Source organism: Macrotis lagotis, chromosome 4 (assembly GCF_037893015.1).
Source record: "Macrotis lagotis isolate mMagLag1 chromosome 4, bilby.v1.9.chrom.fasta, whole genome shotgun sequence".
NCBI classification, from domain to species: Eukaryota; Metazoa; Chordata; class Mammalia; order Peramelemorphia; family Peramelidae; genus Macrotis; species Macrotis lagotis.
Genome location: NC_133661.1, coordinates 157,334,822 through 157,349,571, shown reverse-complemented (window position 1 = coordinate 157,349,571; position 14,750 = coordinate 157,334,822).

The following is a 14,750-nucleotide window of genomic DNA, read 5'->3' as shown; positions in this document are numbered from 1 at the left end:
AGCTTCAAATCACATAAAGACAGTCAGTTCTATTTGATTTGAATATAGTCTCTGGGTTATATTCAGCAAATGCAAATTAACTGGAGATTTGATCATTTTATTTTAGTCTTGGAGAAACAGAGTAATTTTCCAGGCATACCCAGTAGATATGGGAGCAGGGGACAGCAATAAGCAACTCAACTTTTAGTGGACAAAGGAATACTTCTAATTTTGCCTAAGGTCTCATCCCTCCATGCCCCTCAAATTTCCAGGCCTAAACTGAAACACATAAACTAAATATTAGCAAAAATCAATCCCTCTCCAAGCTTGGCAGACTTTGGGTAAATGGATGGAGTGTGACAGAGTAGCGACTTCAATTGTGATCTGGTCTTTTGGAAAGAAGGATATTGCTTCCCAGAAGACTAACAGCCTGACAGTCTAGGGGTGGCATTCATCATGCATGAATTATCCATGTCCCATTTTACAGAAAATAAATATCCATGGTAAATGACTGCATTTGTGCTTTTGAACTGTAAATTATTGACAGCTACATTATGCAAATGATATGCAAATTCATTCTTTGATAGAACAACAAATCAGGCTTTTTTTGGAACTAAAATTGTTTACTACATTCCCAAACCATCCCTATCCTTTTATGGTTTGCCACCATACTATAAGCTTTTTTTTTCCTTCATATATTCATGTATGTATATTTTTAGTAGTGAGAGGCAAAAAAAATCACAAGTCAAGATCCAGAAATTCCAACAGAGACCCAGAAATAAAGGCAATCTAGAATTAAGGTAACTAAGTTCAGGGATCTATTATCAAGAATATGGAGGGGAGAGTAAGGATAGATAGACTCCAATAGTAATTAACCTGCACTGTATTTCAATCCCATTGGACCAGCTTGTGGGGCTTTTCAAGATGATAATTAGCTAAACTCATCATCTAATCTATGCTATTGAGGATTTAAGGGATATTGTCCCTCCTTTCTCCTCCTTTTCCCCCAAGAATCTTCCAATTTACCATTCTACATTTTAATAAGAGCCTTCTGGAAACAGTCCCACATATCCCCCCCCCCACATCCTTTGTTGTATAATACAAGAGTGACTTTTTCTTGTGGCTATTTCCACTAGGGAACAAGACTCCCAAGGAAGACCAAAGATAAGATTATTTGGCACTCCTTAAATCTTATGTAAATATTTAGGGACAACACAAAATTTAATTTTACATGCCACTTCTAGAGACAAGGCCAGGCCCAAGATCCCCACAAATTGCAGGCCACACCTCACCTCTTCTCTAAACCTGAGTTTACCAACCTTTTAGAACTGATGGGAGTAGGCAATATTAGACCCAGAGCTTTCCAGCATGGTAGAGAAAGACAGGCCCTACCCTTTAGGAATGCATGATTCATTCCAAGGAACATGACCAGACAAACCTGAAAAAGAAGAAGAAAGGGTTGGGTGGTAGACACAGAGGAAAGAGAACAAGTACATGTTTTACCTATGACTGATACATACAATCCACATTCCTGAACACCAGGAAGCAACAGGGGTTAAGATGTGACTGGGAAGTAGCTTTAATTTGGGGCTGTCCCTTTTTTATTTTGCTATATAGCCTACCTTATTTTAGCCCCAGTTTAATGTTTTTAACTTAAATGGAAATCTAACAGGTTTTTTTTTTTAGGTTTTTGGGTTTCTTTGGCAAGGCAATGGGGTTAAATGGCTTGCCCAAGGCCATACAGCTAGGTGATTATCAAGTGTCTGAGGCCAGATTTGAACTCAGGTACCCCTGACTCCAGGGCCAGTGCTCTATCCACTGCACCCATCTAGCCACCCCTAACAGTATTTTTATTCAAATTTAAATTCCAATAGAATGTAAGTTTATTGAGTGGCAGCTAGGTGGAATAGTGCGAGATCTGAAGTTTGGAAGACTCATATTCCTGAGTTCAAATCTGGCCTTAGACACTTACTAGTTGTGTGAGCCTTTTTGTACACTTTACCCTGTTTGCCTCAGTTTCTTCATCTCTTAAATCCAGAGAAAGGAATGGCAAACCACTCTAATATCTCTGCCAAGAAAACTCCAAATGGGGCCATGAAGAGTCAGACACAATTGAACAACAAACTTATTGAGGGCAGTACCCTCTTATTTAGCTGTATATACCCCTCAGAGTAGTAATACTTAATAAATTTTAGATAAACTGAATTTTTGAAATATATTTCTAAAGCAAAAATCAACAAAAACTCTATGAAGAATACCAAGGAATATTGGATATCCATCCCTTTCATTTTGATACAGTAAAACCTTGATTCATCAAAATGTTTAGGGAATGAAGGAATGAAGGAATCAAGGGAATGGGTTTTCTAAAAATTAAACAAAACCCTTTGGGTTTCAATTCTTACTGGGGAAAATCTATCTAAATTGTTTGTTGTTCAGTTTTATATCTTAAGTCACGAAAGTAGTTCTTTGATGGTTGAAAATCCTCCAGGATCTTAAGATAACATTGTTCTAAAAATCATTTTTTATCCATTGTACCAAATCAAGTTTTAATCTGGTCTCTAAGGACGCTTCTATGGATATTAGGAGATAGATAAACTTGAATGGGGGGAAAAATAACATCTTTATTTTCATCAAACTTTGATTTCCTGTAATATTGGGTATATATTTATTTTATGCATTTGAAAACTTTATTCTGAGAAGGGCTCATAAATTTCATATTGCCCAAGGTGATACACAAAAGATCAAGAATCTCCTAGATGAAGATTTTGAAAATGTAGGACATTGTTTTATATTCAGTGACCCCAAGCCATATTTCCTAAAAGCCATTTTCTCAAATAATAAAATTCCTATTATAACCTCATTTTTTTTCTTTTAAATCTAAAATTCCTTGAGGGCAGGTACTATGTTCTATACTTTTTTGTATCCCCTGTACATAATAAACATTAGCTAAATGAATGAAAACTAACAAATTTCAGTTATTTGAAGTTCTTATGACTTCAAGTTTTTTTTTGTTTTTGTTTTTTTTCCCAAGGCAAATTAGGGCTAAGTGTCTGAGACTGGATCTGAACCCAGGTACTCCTGACTCCAGGGCTGGTGCTCTATCCACTACGCCACCTAGCTGCCCCCGACTTCAAATTTTAATAAATCTCCATGGAGAAAGGAAGTGGGGAAAATAGTGAATAAAATATTACCCAGCAGGAACAATGCTGTGTTTTTTTAAGTTATAAAAAGTTTGTCTTCCTCCCTGACCACTTCCAAGTCCTCACAGTCTCTCTCATGATACTGTCTGTGCCACATTTTTGGCTCTTAACATATATTGCCTTGTATTGGGAATTGTATTTTTATATGCAAATCACCAGAGTGTAACCTTAAGATGGACACCTGTGTATCACCTTGTACAATGACTCACACATTCTAAGTTCTTGATAAATATTAAAAAAGAAGTACTCATCAAATCACTTTTGGATTTTGTTTTGCTCTTTTTGACGTTTGTGTTTGTTTGTTTACTTGTTTTAACACTGGGTTTCCCTATCCAGAGCAGGATAGAAGTGCAGGGGTTATCCATAGACCTCTGATCCCACTATTGATTGGCTCAGAAACTTTAACCTCATTCTATGCCCCTCCTTGAGCAGCCTAAACCCCCCCCCCCCCATTCTCAATCCTATAGCTCCTTAGTGTGGAGCCACTGTAGCTCAGAATTCCTGGGTTCAAGAGACCCACCAGTCTGTTCTCTATGAGCTGGTTCACTTTTGAAAAATTAGTATTGCAAGGATTTGAAAGTATAGGGAAGGGAGATGGGGTGTATATTGCTTCAGTTGCCAAAATAAAGTAAGTTCATTTCAACAAGGATGACCCAATAGAAAGAACACAGGATATGGGGTCCAACAACCGGCTTCAAATCCTACCTCTACCATTTCCTATCTCTGAGATATTTGAAAAATGACTTCCTTCCTTCAGTTTTTCTCAAGTGTAAAATGGGAGAGTAGGAAAGTCAAGGTTAAAAATTAGGTGATCTGGGGGCAGCTAGGTGGCGCAGTGGATAGAGCACTGGCCCTGGAGTCAGGAATACCTGAGTTCAAATCTAGCCTCAGACACTTAATAATTACCTAGCTGTGTAGCCTTGGGCAAGCCACTTAACCCCATTGCCTAGCAAAAACTAAAAAAAAAAAAAAAAAAAAAAAAAAAAAAAAAAAAAATAGGTGATTCTTAAAGTCCTTTCCAACCCTAAAATCTTTTGAGTTTCAGTATTTGCCAAGCACTTACCAACTGTTCTAAGTGCCATGAGGGACCCAGAAGTACAACACATGGCCCCTCCCTGAAAAAAGCTTGCAATCTCATTGAAGACTCAAGCAATACAATGGGCAGGTAAGATGCTGGTCACTGTAAGATTAAATGCCATTACTGGGAATTGCTTGTATTGCTACATTATGTGCTTTCCCAATTTAGAATGAGAACTGAAGGTGTGAGTGGTTGGTGATGTGTCAACTAATTTATTAGTTGTAGTTATTAGAAGTAGAAATTTTGAAGGATAGGGATAGGGATAGGGAAACCCAGTGTTAAATTTGTGCTAAAAAGAAGGAATAGCAAGACTAAGGTCAGATACCAAGTTTACAGGATGGCAGCCATGGAACCAAGAGGTAATCTTAGAAGATAGTTTCCAGAATTCAGAAAAACCAGCTTACAACTGTCCCCCAGAAAAACCAAACCTACTAGGAGAGTCCTATGAGTTCACCCAAGAGATTATTACAGTAGCACTGCCATCTGGGGACACAAATCCCTGGGTAGATGAAGGCACAGAGATTTGTACACTCTTTAAAGCCTAGAAAGACAATCCCAGAAAAGTGCTGACAAGGGAACTTCAGAAGAATCTAGATTAAAAGTTCTCAGAAGAATGTAAACTCCTCCAGAGACCTCTGCTAATAAACCAGGTAAGATATGCTGATGTTAAGTGAATTAGCTGCCTTGGAGTCAGGAAGACCCGAGTTCAAATGTAGCCTCAGACGCTTATTGGTTGTATGAACCTGGGCAAGTCACTTAATCCCAATTGCCTCCAAAAAAAGAGAAAACAAAAAAGAAAAGTGAATGAGATTTTCAAGGGGAAAAAATTATGAAGACAAAGATTTGGCAATTTCCATATTTACTGCCTTCAAAGTACCCAGGAATTATATGTCCCCAGATGGCAGTGCTACTGGTAATAATCTCCTGGGTAAACTCATAGCACTCTCCTAGTAGTATTTTCTGAATCCTGGGAATTATCTTCCAGATTTCTCACTAGAGAGGCAGTTGAGTGGTGCAGTGGATAGAACACTGACTTTGGAGTCAGGAGGATCTGAGTTCAAGTGTGTCCTCTGATACTGATACTTACTTGTGAGGCTGGTGACTTAGCACAGCATCTATGGTATCACTATTTGCTCATGTTCCATGTTCCAAATATTGGGGTTATCTCTGTTTCTTCTCTCTCCTTCCTTGGTCAATTCTAATTCTCTATTAATCTATTTCAACTTTGTGACGTCTCTCACTGCTGTTTCCTCTCTATTCCCAGTACAGTAGAGGTGTCAGGGTATGCCAGCTTCTAGGAGGCATGGTTATTGAAATGTAAAGTTGAATGCTTTTCAGATAAGAAGGAAATGTTCCAAACCTTGAAAAGAGCCTGAGACTTGAATAGTTAATACATATGATGAAGAAGCCAGGGAATCAAAGAATTTGCCTTAGGGCTAAATAACCACTTTAATAATTTTGTCCTAAGCTACTCATCTGCATAATAAGACCCAACTAGAGTCCAGTTAGGGACTGGACTGAAAAACTTAAAGCAGGGTCCTTTCCTGAGGAAAACCATCGGTAAACCTGGAAGGTTTGTCCATAAGGACAGACTAGACATCTACCTCCACCTGGAGTGACTCCCTCCTCAGAAGGAGTCAGAAGAAAGCCTTTTCCAAACCTAGACTAAGAATTGTCATTACTGTAAAGGGTTTTGTGATACTCCTCCTGGAAAAAGAGCTGTAATTCTTTGCCAAGCCAGAGGCTGTATATGACGAAAACTATGGTTGTCTATCAAAAAGTGAGTCCAGAGTATACAGAAGATCATTACATGCAGCATGATGCCCTGTGAAAAGACTAGCAGTTTCTTCAGCGTATAGATCGATTTTGCTGTTTGTTTTTTCTCTTCTTCCTTTTTCCTTTTTTCTTCAGAAAATTTTGTTTCATGGGATAGTTCTCTGGGAAGGTGGGGAATGGATAAAAGGGGAAAATTTAGTTGACATAAAAACAGAAGATGGGGGTGACTAGGTGGTGCAGTGGATCAAACACTGGCCTTGGAGTCACAAGTACCTGAGTTCAAATCCAGCCTCAGACACTTAATAATTACCTAGTTGTGTAGCCTTGGGCAAGCCACTTAACCCCATTGTCTTGCAAAAACTAAAAAAAAAAAAAAGATGTCAATAATAATTTATTGCAACAAGTAAAAGTTTAGTTATGATTGCCTAGTGGTGTGATATTTCAGGTTGACAGCCATAGCCTAGCTGCCCAATGAATTGCTCATACCTAGCAGCAGCCAATACTACCGAGGAGCCAGCATTGTAGTCAAATGACCTTTTTTGATTCAGTCCAAGAGAAGATTAAACCATTCAGCTGAAATTCTGCACCCTGCAAAAGTGAACACAACCTAAGTGAAAAGAAATTATTTATCACTGAAGCCATGCCTGGCAGCAGACTTCCTTGAGGATCCAATAAAAAAAGAAAAGGCATCAAAGTTTTATTCCATAGGTGTGGGCTGCTTTTGTCATATATGTTCCCTACACACATATTTCAGTTCCATTGTACTTGATAGATGGTGCCCTATACCTGTTATACCTATTAAAAAGTTGTATTTTTATATGCCCATTCTTTTCCCTCAGATTCTAATGTGTCTTTGAGGGAGATTGCCCACAAGATTTGGAGGAAAATACTCTGCAATTCTTGCTATGCCATTTGAGTGTCTTTGCTGATAAAAAAAAAAACTGAGTGATTATTAAGAAGACTCACATCAGTGAGGGCTCCTGAATGACAGTGTTACGAAAGCTACCCACAGATTACCCCCTAGAATCTGAGGCAGCAGCTGTCCTTCTTAGGATCTACCATGTGTCAGTGCCAGATCAGGAAAATGCCAATTTAATTATTCTTTTGAAAGAAGAAAGAAGAAAGTATCAGTTTAGTGGATAGCAAGAGCTGGCCACAGAACCAGGAAGGCCAGGGTTCATATCTTGCCTCTGACATATGCTGGCTGTGTGACCCTGGGCAAAGCATTTAACCCCTCAATAATGCAAAGTTTTAATACTATAAGTTGCAGTTTAGTTGATATGCATCAATAGTTTCCTCACAAAGATTTCCCCACAGCAAGAAATTATGAATTTGAAATGAGCTAGATGAAGCCAGGTGGCAAGATGGATCATATTTGGGCCTCCCCATCAAGGTTACCTTGTATTTGTATTTTATTTATATATATATATATATCTTCACTATACCCATATACCCCCCCCCAATTAGGATGTAAGCTCATTAAAGGCTTTTTTTTTTACTATTGTCCTTGTAAAGAGACACAGCACAGTGCCTGATGCATGGAACCTTAATGCCTGTCAAATTATTGATTCATTGATTGGGTAATTATCAAGTGCTTTTAATGATAACCTTACCGATGCAAAAATCTCTCTCCTTAACCCCAATCATCTACCAGTGACACTATCTGCCTGGAACTTATAGTACACTATAATCTCAGAAAAATCAGCTTAAAGAGCATTGGAATGATTTATTACTGACCTAAGGAGACTGTAAAATATAACCAATGATGATTTGAATATAAGAAATGATATGAAAGATGCTAAAATTAGACATGTAAACCCAGAAAAAGAATCAAACTAGTCATGTAGCAAAAACAGGAGAAAATTTGTGGATAACCAAAGCTCTAGAGATATTAGAAAGTAGAGGAAGGTCTTCAATACATCTTGGCAGGTAGGTGGTGCATTGGACTTGGAGTCAGGAGAATCAGAGTTCAAATGCAGTCTCATAATACTTACTAGCAGTGTGACCCTAGGCAAGTCACTTAATGCTCACTGTCTCACATTCAGGGCATCTCCTGATCCATATCTGGCCATGGGACCCCGATGACTCTGGAGGAGAAAGTGAGGCTGATGACCTAGCACAGTCCCCCTCACTCAAATCCAATTCGTGTGCCTTATGTCATGGCATTACCTCCCCTGATGTCATGATTTTCTTGGAGAAAAAAGGACAAACATCATCAGAATTATATATGAAGGAATTATAGAAAACAGGATTAAAATTGTACAGAATGGGAAGCCAATGAAAGGTTGCAATTTACACACGATGTGCTTTTATGGACAAAATCACAGATTCTCTAAGCATGTAAGTAAATGATTATAAAAATTTATGTTTCCTGTGTCTTTTCTTTTTGACATATTGTTTACAACTAAGCATGTCTATGAGTTACATAAGTCCTTGGTCAAAAATAAAACCCCCTATTTTGTTTCTCTGGGGAAATGCTCCATTTAATAGGACTGATTTCAGGATTGTATTTTGGTCTGAAATGCAGGGACTGTCTTGTTCTTTAACTGCATCTGTTAGTAAATGATTAATAACTGACTCTCTAGAGAAAAATAAACAAGTATGACACACTTTAAGTATAATCTGCATTATTAACATTTCCTCCACCACTTTCTTAAGTCTAAATAATCAATAAAACCATAAATTAAATCCTGACTTGTTTGTCAGTTTCCAAGATACAAATAGTCACATTGAAAATTTTACAATCCAGTTCTCTGGAGCTGACATAAGCTATTCCCACATCTCTCTGATGTCTTCTCTCCCCAACTATATTGTAATCTACTTGATTGAAAGGAAGACCTTCTGCAGGAGGTCACAATTGATCCAGACTTGTAAAGTGGGGAGAATTTGAATTCAGATCCTTCTGACTTCAGGGCCAAGGCTCTATTCTCTGCATCACCTAGTTGTCATACTTTGTTGGTGGAGTTGTGGACTGATCCAACCATTCTGGAAAGCAACTTGGAACTATGATGTCCCTGGACATCACTTAAAGATTTACTATATCTTGGGCAGAGCCAAGATGGTGACAAGAGCAGTAGGCACTCTCTCATAAAACTTCGAAACTAAGGACTCTAACTAAATTTTGGAGAGTCAGAACCCACAGAGGGAACCAGTGAAGCAGTTCTCCTACTCAAGGTAACCTGGAAAAGAGCAGAAAGGCTCTGCTCCCCGGGGTTGGAGGGGTGGCCCACCAGAGCAAAAGAACTTCAGCCTCCCAGAGGCAGCCCCAGGGCACTGGGAACCTCGGCTCACAGCAGTGGGATAGTTTCTGAGCTACTCCCCGGGGAGCAACGAGCACAAATTGGGGGAACAGCAGGGGGACCTCTGCCAGAGTGAGCAAAGTCCAGTCCTCAGGGTGAGCAGCATGGCCACTGCATTCCAGATCCAGGAAACATAAGCAGGCAGAGCTGGTAAGCAGGAGCCCCCAGGGCATGAGCCCATTGAGCTGAGGGAGAGGAGTGAAGAGAGACTGCTGAGCTCTCTCCTCTGCCCCTGGAACAGGACTCTGGGGCTCTGAACAAATTCAGATCCTGATCGCAGTCTAGGCCCCCCATAGAACAGCAGGGGCCCCCTCCACCTCAGCCCTGTAGCAGAGAGGGGCGTATATGATCATTCACAGACCAGGAGGGAGGACAGAGCCTCTCACACTGAGACCCTGTGGGAGTGTCCCAAAAGCTCAGGAAGCACCCCCAAAACAGGGAAAATAAGCAAGCAGAGAAACAAGAGGAACACCATTGAGAAATACATTATCTGTGATCCCAAGAAGGATCAATATACTCAGTCTGAAGATGAGGAAACAAAAGCTCCTCCATCTAAAGACTCCAAGAAAAACAGAAATTGGGATCAGGCTATGATAGAGCTCAAAAAAGACTTTGAAAATCAAATGAGGGAGTTAGTAGAAAAACTGGGAAAAGAAATGAGAGAGATGCAGGAAAAACATGAAAATGAAGTCAGCACCCTAGTCAAGGAAATCCAAAGAAATGCTGAAGAAAATAGCATGCTAAAAACCAGCTTAGGTCAAATGGATAAAATAGTTCAAAAAGTTATTGAGGAGAAGAATGCTTTAAAAAACAAAATTGGCCAGATGGAAAAAGAGATAAGAAAACTCTCTGAGGAGAACAAATCCTTCAGACAAAGAATAGAACTCAGGGAGATGGATGAATTTATGAGAAATCAGGACTCAATACTTCAAAACCAAAAGAATGAAAAATTAGAAGAAAATGTGAAACATCTCATTGAAAAAACAACTGATATGGAGAACATTTCCAGGAAACATAATTTAAAAATTATTGGAATATCTGAAATTCATGATCAGGAAAAGAGTCTTGATATCATATTCAAAGAATTACTACAGGAAAATTGCCCTGATATTCTAGAACCAGAGGGCAAAATAGAAATGGAGAGAATCCACCGATCCCCCTGAGCAAGAGATCCCAAAAAACCAACCCCTAGGAATATTATAGCCAAGTTCCAGAACTCCCATGTCAAAGAGAAAATATTACAAGCAGCCAGAAGAACACAATTCAAATATCATGGAGCTGCAGTCAGGATCACACAGGACTTAGCAGCAACTACATTAAAAGCTCTTAGGGCTTGGAATATAATGTACCAGAAGGCAAAAGAGCTTGGAATGCAACCGAGTATGAACTACCCAGCAAGGCTGAATGTCCTCTTCCAGGGAAAAAGATGGACTTTCAATGAACCAGGGGAATTTCAAATGTTCCTTGTGGAATGGCAAGAGCTGAACAGAAGGTTTGATCTTCAGATACAGGACTCAGGTGAAGCATAGAGATTGGAGGAGAAGGGGAAAATATGAGGGACTTAATGATGATGAACTGCATGTATTCCTGCATAGAAAAATGACACTGATAATACTCATATGAACCTTCTCAATTAATAGAGTGGGTAGAAGGAGCTTTTATAGTTGAAGCACAGGAGAAAGCTGAATTTGAAGATAAAATATGGTATAAAAATGGAGTCAATAGAAAAAGGGAAATGTAATGGGAGAAAGAAAAAGGAGAGGGGGAATAGGCCAAGATATTTCATATAATAAGATTTTTCTTTATTACAATGAGCTATTTCAATGATATGGAAGGGGGAAAGACAAGGGGGAATGAGGGAATTTTTGCTCTCATCAGAGGTGGCTAGGAGTGGAAACAGCATATATACTCAATGGGGTATAGGCATCTTGAGTGGGAAGGAGGGGGGAGACAGGAGGAAGGGGGGGATGTGAGTGATGGAGGAGAGGATGGACCATGGGGGGAGAGTGGTCAGATATAACACATTTTCTTTTTTTACTTCTTGCGGGGTGGGGGGGGCTGGGATTGGATCGCCTGTCCAGGACCATGGGGCCGGGTGAATGCTGGGCCTAGGGGGTAGTGGTGGGGGCTCGTGGCCTCTTGGTCCCAGGACCGGGGATCTGTCTGCTCTGCCGCTCCACTGCCCTGCAGCAGAGTCAGAGTGAAAGGAGAGAGAAAATGTAGTACATGGTAGTGGAGAAATACAAAAGGAGGGAGTTGCAATCAGCAATGGCAATGGTGGGAAAATATGGAAGTAACTTTTACAATGGACTTATCAAAAAGAATGAGATCCACCCGTGACAGAGTTGTTGGTGTTGGAACAAAGACTGAAGCACATTTATTATTATTATTATTATTATTTTTGGAGTGGGGGGTGCAGGGCAAATGGGGCTGGGTGGCCTGCCTGGGGCCCCATAGCAGGGTGATTGTTGGGTGTCTGAGGACGGATTTGGACCCATGTGCTCCTGGCTCAAGGACCAATGCTCTGTCTGCCACCCAGCCATCCTTATTATTATTACTATTTTATTTTGGGTCTTTTTTTTCTTTTTTTTTTTTTTTTGGTTTTTGCAGGGCAGTGGGGTTGGGGTAGCTTGCATGTCACACAGCTGAGTGATTGTTGGGTGCATGGGGCCGGATATGGGCTTCAGTGCTCCTGGCTCCAGGGCTGATATTCCATCCATTGCGCCACCTGGCCATACCTACAATTATTACTATTATTTTTTTATTTTAATTTTTTTCTCTCCCCTTTACTTTATCGCTCAAGCGAGTCTATATTTTTGGGGGGGAGGGGGTATTTTGTTTACTCTTAAACAAGAATATTTTATTAATGTATAAAAGAACATTATTTGTAAAAAAAATGTACATACCCTTTGATCCAGCATACCACTCCTCGGTCTATACCCTGAAGAGATGATGAAAAAAGGGTAAAAACATCACTTGTACAAAAATATTCATAGCAGCCCTGTTTGTGGTGGCAAAGAATTGGAGATCAAGTAAATGTCCTTCAATTGGGGAATGGCTTAGCAAACTGTGGTATATGTATAGAGCACCATTGTTCTATTAGAAACCAGGAGGGATGGGAATTCAGGGAAGCCTGGAGGGATTTGCATGAACTGATGCTGAGTGAGATGAGCAGAACCAGAAAAACACTATACACCCAAACAGCAACATGGGGGCAATGATCAACTTTGATGGACTCCCTCACTCCATCCTTGCAACAATCAGGGACAATTTGGGGCTGTCTGCAATGGAGAATACCATCTGTCTCCAGAGAAAGAACTGCCAAGTTTGAACAAAGACTAAGGACTATTGCCTTAAATTTAGAAAAAAAAACCCTGGTATCTTATTGTCTGATCTTGCTGTCTCTTATACTTTATGTTTCTTCCTTAAGGATATGATTACTCTCTCATCACACTCAATTTGGATCAATGTTTACCATGGGAACAATGTAAAGACTGACAAACTGCTTTCTGTGGGGGTCGGGGGTGAGGGGATGGAAGTAAGATTAGGGGGAAAAATTGTAAAACTCAAAATAAATAAAGTCTTTAATAAAAAAAAAAGATTTACTATATCTCCCTGATGAATATAGATGCAAAAATCTTAAATAAAACTTAGCAAAACGATTACAACAAGTTATCACTAGGATAATACATTATGATCAAGTAGGATTTATCCCAGGAATGCAGGGTTGGTTCAATATTAGGAAAACTGTTAGTATACTCAATTATATCAACAACAAACCTATCATAAATTATATGATCATATCAATAGATGCTGAAAAAGCTTTTGACAAAATACAGCATCCATTCCTACTAAAAACACTAGAGAGAGTGTAGGAATAAATGGACTGTTCCTTAGAATAATTAGCAGTATCTATCTGAAACCATCATCAAGCATTATATTCAATGGGGAGAGGCTAGAGGCATTCCCAATAAGATTGGGGTGAAACAAGAGTGCCCATTATCACCACTACTATTCAATATCATATTAGAAATGTTAGCTTCAGCAATTAGGGAAGAAAAAGAAATTAAAGGAATTACAATTGGAAAGGAAGAGACAAAACTCTCACTCTTTACAGATGACATGATGGTCTACCTAGAGAATTCCAAGAAATCATCCAAAAAACTACTGGAAACAATTAGCAATTTTAGCAAAGTTGCAGATTATAAAATAAACCCTCATAAATCCTCAACTTTTCTATATATGTCTAGCAAGATACAGCAGGAAGAGCTAGAAAGAGAAATCCCATTCAAGGTAACCTCAGACAATAAAAATACCTGGGAGTCTATTTGCCAAGACAGACTCAGAAACTTTTTGGAAACAATTATAAAACACTTCTCACACAAATTAAATCAGATTTAAATAACTGGGCAAATATCAACTGCGTAGAGCTAATATAAGCAAAATGACAATTCTACCAAAACTAAACTATCTGTTTAGTGCCCTACCAATCAAAATTCCAAAAAAGTACTTTAATGAGTTAGAAAAAATTGTAAGTAAATTCATGTGGAGAAATAAAAAGTCAAGAATTTCCAGGAGCTTAATGAAAAAATGCAAAAGGGGGGGCTTAGTCCTACCTGATCTAAAATTATATTATAAAGCATCAGTCATCAAAACGGTTTGGTATTGGCTAAGAAATAGAGTGGTGGACCAGTGGAATAGACTCAGTGCAAAAGCAGGAGACAATTATAGTAATCTGCTGTTTGATAAACCCAAAGAGTCCAGCTATTGGGATAAAAGTCCTCTTTGATAAAAAAAAAACTGCTGGGAAAATTGGAAGTTAGTATGGAAGAACCTTAGATTAGACCAACACCTAACACCCTTTACCAAGATAAAATCCAAATGGTTACAGGACTTAGACATAAAAAACAATACTATAAGCAAATTTGAAGATCAAGGACTAGTTTACCTGTCAGAACTATGGAAAGGGGAACAGTTTATGACTAAGGAAGAGTTGGAGAACATCACCAAAAACCAATTAGATGATTTCGATTACATTAAATTAAAAAGCTTTTGCACAGATAAAACCACTGTAACCAAGATCAAAAGAAATGTAGTAAATTGGGAAACAATCTTTACAACTAATGATTCTGATAAAGGACTCATTTCTAAAATATACAGGGGGGCAGAGCCAAGATGGCAACAAGAAGGGATGGAGTCTTAGGAGCTCTCTGATAAAATTCATCAGCTAAGGACTCTAACTAAACTTTCAAGAGACAGAACCCATAAAGGGACCCAGTGAGGCAGTTCTCCTACTCAAGGCAACCTGGAAAAGAGCAGAAAGGCTCTGCTCCCCAGGGTCGGAGAGGCGGCCCGCCAGAGGGGTGGCCCACCAGAGCCAAAGAACCTCAGCCTCCCGGAGGCAGCCCCAGGGCACTG